Below are 10254 nucleotides of genomic sequence, written 5' to 3'. Positions count from 1 at the left end.
GTCGGTGTAGCTAAGCTAAGCTAGCTACACGTATGTGTAGCTTCACTTAACTCTTAATATAAATTGTCCTGCTGTGGCACAGTGAAATATGCCCATTGTTTTTTTCTTTTTTCAAAGTTGTTTACCAAGTCCAGTTCCACCTTTGCCTCCCATCTAAGGTTGGGTTTGGCAACCATGAATTTTTTTTCCTACGAAATATTAGTTCATCAAGTGGTGAGAGAGGGCTAGCAAGGGTGGAAGATGATGAGACTTTGAGAGGGAGGGAAGTCGCTTAAAAGTAGGGGAAATTAATTGTAATTTTATCAGCCTTTTCTCACCCCCTCCTCACTCATGCCCTCTCTAGTCTCTCCTCCCCACGCCAGCACTCTCTCACCACTTAAACTTGAACTTCATGAAAAAAAATTCCATGCAGCCAAACATTCGCCCAAAGCTGCAATTTTGTTTCTGCTAAAATCTAAAAGCTGCATTCTACTTTGATTTTTTCCTACATTACAGAATAAAAAGTTGCACAACAGGAAAAACCTTGCATCTGATTAGCAAGCAATACATAAAAAGAAACCAAAATTTTGGGATAATCTCATTCTTGAGCAGCGCCATTTGACGCTGCAGTGTCCATGGATTCAGCTTTTGCAGACTCATCTCTCGTATCGCCTTTCTTACCTGCAATAGGAGTTGGATGCACAGATGAGATCTAAAAGAGAAACTTACCAGTAACTATAATTACAGTTACCATAGCAACGGAGAAAAACTAGGTGGGTGTAGATTGTTTCGAGCATCAGATCTCTTGAGAAAGAAGTACAATACACGTGCACACACCTTTTTTCTTCTTTCCCCCTCCTTTCTTCTTCGTCTTGGTGCCCAGAGCTAGCCAAGCCTTGATTTCAGGGTCATCATCAATTGTCTTTGTAGGCTGCAACTCCTGTAAAGGATGGTATGTGATCCTGTCGGATCCGTTCGGCATTAACAGAACTGTGAACTTGATGTGAGCAACAAGGTCTCCTGCAATCACCACACCATCAACTTTAATTAAAATTCGCCCAATGCTGAAACAAACCTCAACTTATAGTCACTGACATAGCCATAAAACCTTAAATGCCGATCCACAGAGGTTTACAACAGCAACACATACTAATCGACTCGGCACATATGCAATTTTCTTAAGCTACTTTTGTCACTTTGTTAACAGATTCAACTGATGATACACTTTCAAAATATGGAGGGCTAAAACGCGTCCAAAGCAAATCCTAGTCAACTCGGCATGGTGCGATTGAGTACTTGGCTGGTGCGGCCGAGTACTCAGTTAACGTGGTCTTAAAAAGACTCAAAGGAGTTTTGATTGACTTTCCACGGCAAAAAGCAAATTTGGACAAGAAAGCAGACGAGGTAAAAGGGAGTCGACTCGGTTGAATCAATGTCTACGCAATGAAGTTTTGAAACTATGGATACACAACTGCCCAGACATTCATGTATAGAACAAGGAAAAGCTACAATGACATCACAAAAAAGGCTACAATGACGTCTTTGCAATGCAATTAATTGATAGAAAATATAGAGAATAAAATGCGTTGTTAAACAAGCCCAGAATTGAATAAAGCACTGGACTTGGTTACCAGGCTTTTCATGCAAAACTGGATATGGTTGCAAGAGATCATGATTCATACACTCAACTAGTCCCAGCCGGGCACGCTTTTCTTCCAGTGCCCTGGCAAAAAGAACACACAATATTATTATGGTAAAAACATAATGACAAGAATTAAAACAACTAATAATCTACTAAAATAAAAAGGGTTTGGAGCTGCCAAACCTTGCAGTAAACGGCATAATCGGGAATTTCTGACTTATTTCGCTGAAGATAAAGTGATAAACCTTGATGATTTCATTTTCAAATGATAATTTTTGTCGACGGCTCTTTTATAGATGGTTGTTTGCCTCTCGTCCAACAGCTTAGGCTGCATTTAACATCATCCATCACATACATAAACTAGTTAAACTTTTCAACATGGAATTTGCTCCTTTCAATTGGAGAAATATTGGTTAAAATTTTTTGCCCTCACCTTGCCATCGCCTGTGCTGGTTACTATATCAATCGAATAAACTTCGTTCTCCTCGAATTCTGCATCATCAACTCTTGTATCGGGACTAGTTATGTTCAGTATGACCTTGTTCCCATCAATAACAAACTGCTTAAGCTGATGGCTGAGGACACCTTCAACAATTTTGCAATCGTAGGCAGCAGCAACCTTTTGAATAGCTTCTGTTACATCTTTATTCTGGCACATCCATATGTGGTCTGTGAGTGAACGAAAATTAATTTCAACTTAGGAACAAAAACAAACGCAAGTATCTAAAGGGGAAGAAGCATGCAAGAAAGTATGGTGTATTCTTTTCTTAAATCTGAAACTCTGGAACAAAAGAAGATAAAAAACACCAAGACTAACAGGCACAGGAGACTACTTTATGAAATGAAGTCTTTTCAACATAAATATTTAAATCAGGTTCTGTTTCCACTACAAATTGACCAGATGCACCTAACAGACGCAAAAAAAGGTATGAGAAATGTAATTCATTACAATGAATTGGTCTACCACGTAGAGATCTAATTTTCTTTGCACTCCTCATTTTATGGTTGGAGGTGATAAATTAGTTTCCTTCATTTTTAGAAGAGTATAGTATTCATGTTGTGTAAGGCAATCAGTGACTTCCCATGTGAGAAGCATTCAAAATCCCATCAAATGGGTCTAGATACTTCTTTTTATTGGTCTACCCCATAGAGGTTGTGAGGAGATTCTTCTATGTTGGAAAAAAACGAAAAAATTTCATAAAGGAGAAACAACTAGGGTTCCCTTTCTCATTCTCTTTGCTTTGGCTAATTGTTGATGATTTCTTTAAATAAAATCTCATCATTCTTGTGCCACTTTTTCTTTTCTTTTTTCCATTTCTCTTGGCTGCGTCAAAACCCCAAGTCATATCAGGAAAAATGGTGGTAACAAGAATATTAATAATAACATGAGCAATGGAAATATAATTTTTTTTTTTTGGAATGGTATGGAAATATAAATATTGAACCGAGATGACACCAAAAAAGTAAGAAAGAACATACATGAAAAAGTTGAAAAATAAATAAATCAGAATCCAACAAAGAACAGAACAATGCCTGATAATAATAGCAATAAAATAAGCAAAGGAAAAGCAAGGGTTCCCATGCAGCTCAAAACTAAGCAAGTAATTCATGTGAAATAAAATGTAAATGAAAAGTAAAAAAGAAGTTTAAATCTGACAAAAACAGAGCAATGCCTATGGCTCTATTCACTTGCCTTCTATTCACTTGCCTTCCCGAAAAAGCAAAGGAAAGGAAAACCCCCCATATTTTCTTGAGAAACCTCAAATTAGAGTGTTCACTTGCATTCTCAGGAAAGTGGAATATCTAACGTGGAACGTAATTATAATTACATGGAAAAAAAAAATTCTCGCGAGGGCGCTTCTTATTTTCTCGTCAAATTGGTAGGATTTCAGCTTTCTCGAGAAAGTTTATCGCACTGGGTATTCTGAACCCAAAAAAAAACGCAAGAACAACAGGTTATCTCCTTCCTCGGGCTTCCTTCTCCGGCGACCATTCCGTCTCCGTCCTCCTTCTCCGGCGACCATCAAGGTCAGTGGTAACTCCTCCATCTCCGTCCTTCAATCCTCTTCCTCTGTAATTTTTCTTTTTTTTCCGGGTTGAATCCTCTTTTTTGGTAAGATGGGTCTCCATCGACCTTGACCTACAAGAAAAATTAGAAGATCTACAGTATTATGATGTTGATGAAGAAGATCTATGGTTCGGATTTTTTGCAGAAATGGTTTTTTTCCTTGGGTTTTTTGCAGAAATGCTGTTGATCTCCATTGACCTTGATCTACAAGAAAAATTAGAAGAGATTTTTTGCAGAAATGAGTTTTTCTTCTGATTTTTTTTTTCGAAATGGGTTTTTGTTCGGTTTTTTTTGTTGTTGCAGAAACGTGGGTTTGTAAATGAGTTGTTCTCATTTTGTTTCAGATAGGGGTTTGGGTTTTTCTCATTCGAATTTCAGAAATGGGTTTTGTAGAACTTTTTTATTTCAAAGATGGTTTTTTCTTTGGTTTTTTTTTTACACAAAAGTGGGTTCGTAAATGCGTTATTCTCATTTTTTTTTTCAGAAAGGGGTTTGGGTTTTTCTCATTCAGAATTCAGAAATGGGTTTTGCAGAACTTGTTTTTTTGGAAAATGGGTTTTGCATAAATGGATTTCTTTCAGAAATGGGTTTTGCAGAGATGGATTTGCAGTAATATTAATGTGGGTGTTGATGTATGGGTGGTGGATTTGAGGTGCAGATGTGGGTTGGGGATGTATTTTTTTGGTGGTGGATTTGAGGTGCTAATTTGAGGTGCTGATGTGAGTTGAGGATGTATTTTTTTGGTGGTGGATTTGAGGTGCTAATTTGAGGTGCTGATGTGAGTTGAGGATGTATTTTTTTGGTGGTGGATTTGAGGTGCTGATGTGGGCTGGGTGGTCGTTGGTGCGAGAAAACAAGTTTCCTGCATATTTTCTCTCGCTTTCTGGGCAAGTGAACAGCGAGAAAGCGAGGGAAAATCACAGTTTCTTTTCCTTTCCTTTCCATTTTGCCACGTCAGATTCCTTTCCATTCTTTTCCTTTCCTGCAGCAGGAAAACAAGTGAACAGAGCCTATCAGAGTAACTATGACAAAAGCCTCACATGGACGTTAGGTCCATAGCTTCTAACAAAGGTTCGTCATTTAGAGGCATAATTTCTACTTAAGAACATAATAATTGTTAATCTTATCAATACAGGATTAAAAATAGAATGAAGATTCATGAAACAAGTTGTCAATTGTGATGTAGTATAAAGACATTTTACATGTAAATGAAAAGTTGAAAAGCAGCTTAAATCCGACCAAAAACAGAACAATGACCTATCAGAGTAACTATGACAAAAGCCTCACATTGACGTTAGGTCCATAGCTTCTAACAAAGTTTCGACATTTAGAGGGCATAATTTCTACTCAAGAACATAATAATTGTTAATCTTATCAATACAAGATTAAAAATAGAATGAAGATTCATGAAACAAGTTGTCAATTGTGATGTAGTATAAAGACATTTACATGTAAATGAAAGTTGAAAATCAGTTTAAATCCAACAAAAAACAGAACAATGCCCTATCAGAGTAACTATGACAAAAGCCTCACATGGATGTTAGGTCCATAGCTTCTAACAAAGTTTCGTCATTTAGAGGCATAATTTCTACTCGGGAACATAATAATTGATAATCTTATCAATGCAAGAATAAAAATAGAATGAAGATTCAGGATACAAGTTTTCAATTTTGATCTAGAATAAAGACATTTACAATAAAAAATCAGTGAAACTGTGGTGGCTTACTGAGCAGATAGAACTAAAGGCACCCACTTCAAACCAGCAACGGTAGGGGAAGAAAAAAAGACGTTTTCCAACTCACAAATTAAAGAAGCCTACCGTTCATTGGAAGCTATACTTTCCGACATGATAAAAAACAAAAACAAGGCAAGAAAAAAGTAAGTGAAAATAATAAAGGAAAATTGAGTAGACAAAATAATAACGAGAAGGCATGACTACCTATCAGAGTAACTATGACAAAAAGCATCATTTGGACATTGATCCATAGCTTAAGATCAGTTATTCATCATTTAGAGATATCATGTCCTATGTCACAAATGTCGTTCTCAGGAATTTCTCGACAAGGGAAAATCTAGGGATATATTAATTTTTATTAATCTTTTCAGGTTTATATCGGGAAATAAACGGTAAACTTAAAATTATTTAAAAAATATATAAAAATATTAAATTTAAGAAAAAAATATAAAATAAAAATATCGTAAAAATACCAAGATAATATCACGATATTATTGGGATATTTATGATAAAAACAGAAAATATCGCTATATTTTTAAAATCTCGGGATTAGTTCGGGATTTTGTCGTTTTATCAAAATCTCACGATAAAAACGCTATATTTTGAAAATATCGGAGATATTTGTGACATAGATCATGTCCACTCAAAACCTCAACAACCACATGACAGAGAAAAAGCCAAACAAAACAGATATGGAAGGCAACATCTATGTTCATATGCATACAATACATCATATAATGGAGTCTGCCGGAGAACTAAATCCCATTGTAAGTGACCAAATCCATTCGTGAGACCTCTACTACAATTTTTATTTTTCAAAAGATACAACAGCAACCCTGAATTGATAAAATAAGACCAAGCCAGATGGGTTTCTGTAAGCCGATAACTTTAAGCATGTATCAGACATTGTTATCATTTAAAAGGGACACAAGTAGTACTACGCTGTCACTTCAACTGCTCTTGGTCTTTTTTCTCCAACTATTTCTATCCTTGGCTTACCTCCCTATAGAATCCAAAAAATATGAACATATGCATTAAGATTAAAATTTTAATGATATAAAAACATTTAAAGTAACAAACTTAATGGTTTGGCTAACCCATTGTCTTGCTTTGGGAACTCTACCTTCTTTACATACAAGCCTAGAAGTAGTTATTCCATCAGTTACATGTTCAAACTTCTCTACAATGGGTCATTGAAACCAGTTATCCAAAGTTCCAAACAACAACAGGAATGCATGATGCTCTACAAGAGTAACTCTGAATGACCCTAGCTTCATTTGGATGGTGATCCTTAAGATCAATTTATCATCATTTGGAGGCAGAGACGGATCCAAGGGGGGGCGCATGCCCCCCCCCCCCCTAAGAAATCTCCAAAAAAAAAATTCCTTTCATGCAAAATAACTTTTATACCCTTTGCACCCTTTTAAATTTCAAATTTTCTATTAAAGGGGCAAATGCCCCTTCGTCTTTTTTAAAACAAGATTTACTAAACCCAAATCAGTTTCAATTTTTTAGGAAAAGTTGCAAAAAATCAGTGATTTTGTTTTATAGAAATCGATTTACAGTCGTTATTGCCTTGCACATAGCGTAGTAAATCAAAATCAATTTCTATTTTGTAGGGAAAGTTGCTAAAAATCAGTGCCTTTGTTTTATAGAAATCGATTTACAAAGAAGTTGGCAAAAAAAAAAAAAAAAGTCGTCATGCGTAGGGTTTCTTGTTCTTCAAGCCTTCTTCCAACTTCAATCTTCTATCTTCACGAGGTTTTTTGCTCTTCAATCTCCACGATTACAGAACCGGCTATTTCAATAAGGTATGTTTCTTTCATCCTCTTTCACTCTCAATGTCAATCTCTCCCTCTTTCTCTCTCAATCTCTCCTCTCTTTCTCTCTTAATCTTTCCCTTTTTTCTCTTAATCTGATTGTGTCTTCGAAAAAAAGAAAAACCCCTTAATCTGATTTTGGCCATGTTTGGATTGAGAGAACTTATTGGAATAGTCTGGAAAAGAATTTTTTTTTCCAAAATTTCTTTCTTTTTTTATTGACTGATGACATAGTCATAGGCTATGGACTATGGAGTTGGTGTTATGTTGAGTTCATGTTCAAGACAAGTGTTTGTGGGTATTGCTCACAGTTGATAGTTTTTTTTTTCTATGTGAAGGAAAAGTTGGGCATGGTAATTATGTAACAGCCTTTGTTTGCCAGACCAAAAAAGATATCATAAACAAGTACAACTGCCCAAAAACATTATTGTCATCAAAAGCAAGCTAATCAAACATGAGATTTTATATGGTGTAAGGCCTTACAACAATATGGTAGGGGTACCCGCCCTTGATATTTGATCCAACAGCAGCTTACTTTTTGAGCTTTTTGAGGAGCTGCTGCTGGATCAAATGTCAAGGGTGGTACTTCCACCGTACAAAGGCCTTATTGTTGTAAGGCCTTACACCATATAATTTCTCATCAAACATGCCATCCGTACATATAAAGAAACTAAGCATGACTTGTAAAAAATATATTGTAGATATCTAAGCCACCAATTAAAACATGCAGCACCTTTCTTCCAGGCCTCACAAGCCTCAAAGCAACTTCAGCTGCAGTGTTAGCAGCTGCAATAACATCTGCAGCCTTCCCCATGACCGGCCCTTCCTTGATAACATGAGTATGTGCAACCACAGCAATGAAACCATCTATATGACACCCCATATCTCTGCAAACATTAAGATTTCAGTCTCTTAACGGTCATCTACCATAACCCAATGGAGCAACACACACATACATATGTATATATAATTCAAGGATATGAAGAAAGCTCTCACATTTTGACACAATCATTTTCTTCCAAGACACTTTCATCGCTCCCTAGAGGAGAAAAATGGCATACGGTGTTGTTGACCGAAATACATGTAGGGAAAGCAACAACCCTTTCTATCTTCTTCTTAACATTCTTGTACATACTCCCAGATTGCCTATACATGAAGAACAAAGCAACCGACAAACCAAACATAAAATTCACATTCCTATATACAAAAAAGAGAGTATTACTATGTATGTCTATGTAGGACCCGGGCCGAGCGAGAGAGTATACAATATGCTCAAATAAGAAACAGCCGATAAGAAAAAATAATTAACAGATGGCATATAAGTACTCAATTGGGTAGATACTCTAACTGATAATGAAAGGGAAATGATATCAGCATAACCATGTTTTAGTAATTGCACAAACTCAGCTTGTCTTTTCTTTTCTAATTGGCTTTTGACAGCTTTTTGGGAACTGTAATAGTCTTTGACAGCTCTTTAAATAAGAAAAAGAACAAGATGGGTTAGTGTGATTATTAAAACATTGGTTGTGCTGATATCATCTCCCTAATGCAACAGGTACATGTTCAAGCCAATACCAACAAGGATCAATCTCAATGAAACTATTAACTTTACAAGAAAATGAAAAAAAAACTTACTCTCTGATACTTCTCGCATATGTCTACAATCTTAGCTTTTGGTTTGCAATCCAACAAGACCAATTGCAAAGCTTCTGCATGTTTTTTGCATTATTCTTCCAATGTTATTACAAATATACAAACGAGAATAAAGAAAATAAAACTAAAACCCTAATCTGAAATAAGCAATAAGTTCAAATCGTTTTCTAGGGTTTCGGCGTGACAAGCAAATGAAAACAAAATGGTAGAGAGAGAGAATTACTGTTGAGGATTTCGGCAGCGTTCTTATATTTGTCAACAACTGTAGGAGTAGTAAGATCCAACTCCTTTTCCTCCTTTGTTTCATCATCCGACATTGTTCAACAAAAAACGAATATCAACAAACCCTAAAAAAATCACACCTGAGAGAGAGAGAGAGAGAGAGAGAGAGAGAGAGGCTTATAACTAAGCTAGGGTTTCATCATCCGACATTGTTCAACAAAAAACGAATATAAACAAACCCTAAAAAAATCAGACCAGAGAGAGAGAGAGAGGCTTATAACTAAGCTAGGGTTTTGAGTGGAGTGTTGAAGAAAATAGGCGGTTAGGGCAACTATTCTTCTCTCGTCATCTTTATTTATATTAGGACGATGATGGATTGCACGTACGAGAAATGTAACAGTTTTAGGAAGCGTGGCTGTCACGTGAGATATCACGATTGACTGGCAATTTTCACGTGCCTGTTATTCTTCTTCTCATTTGCCTTCTTTGGAAAGGTAAAATGGGTAGTGATAAATCGACCCCCTAATATCTTAAATCAACCCCCTCTCTCTCTCTCTAAGCACTGCCGAACATTGGAGTCGATTTAAGATATATTGGGGTCGATTTATCGTTGCCCAGGTAAAATACTTCTAAAATTTCCTGTTTTACCATTATTATTTTTATTTTTTTTGAATGGCAGGTAACTTAACCAATCATGTTAAATTTTTTATTTAGAGGAACCTTCTTATTTATGATGATATCACCTAAAGAGTTTTTATACGGTGCCCGACCATCAAGTACCGGGAAAGCGGTACCACCCTTGATATTTGATTCAACAGTAGCGGTTTGACGTACTACCTTCACGGGACTCGACGGTTCGGCCACCATATAATTTCTTCCCTCTAAACTAACCACAACTATATCATTTCCCTCTAAATTGGGAAAGGAAAAAAAAGTCCCAAGCAAAAATTTTCCGTTAAAAATGCTTTTCTTGCAATCCAAATGGGAAAAACTCTGGGACAGTATGGCCCTAGACCCTTGTGGTCCAATGTCCCGTGTAAAGACAGCAGTTGATCAGCCTGTTGATCTAGTGTGAATCCACTCAGATTCAATGATTTTAGCCTCTCGAACTAAAGGAGTCTTTTACTTTTTTAAA

The 10254-nt window shown here is 36.3% G+C and overlaps 1 pseudogene across 1 annotated transcript; it reads right to left on the bottom strand.

The window, feature by feature from the left end:
• Positions 1 to 455: 455 nt before the first annotated feature.
• Positions 456 to 9458, bottom strand: LOC143850730 (ERBB-3 BINDING PROTEIN 1-like; annotated as a pseudogene). The gene is made up of 9 exons (XR_013236037.1): positions 9121 to 9458; positions 8857 to 8953; positions 8241 to 8390; positions 7978 to 8131; positions 2055 to 2270; positions 1805 to 1949; positions 1611 to 1702; positions 817 to 999; positions 456 to 660 (listed from the first exon to the last, which is right to left on the bottom strand). The product of XR_013236037.1 is annotated as an ERBB-3 BINDING PROTEIN 1-like (transcript).
• Between the last annotated feature and the right edge of the window lie 796 nt (positions 9459 to 10254).

This window comes from Tasmannia lanceolata, unplaced genomic scaffold, assembly GCF_043159265.1.
Source record: "Tasmannia lanceolata isolate RefF3 unplaced genomic scaffold, GAP_Taslan_0.1 ptg000018l, whole genome shotgun sequence".
NCBI classification, from domain to species: Eukaryota; Viridiplantae; Streptophyta; class Magnoliopsida; order Canellales; family Winteraceae; genus Tasmannia; species Tasmannia lanceolata.
This window is presented reverse-complemented; position numbering and strand designations above follow the sequence as displayed.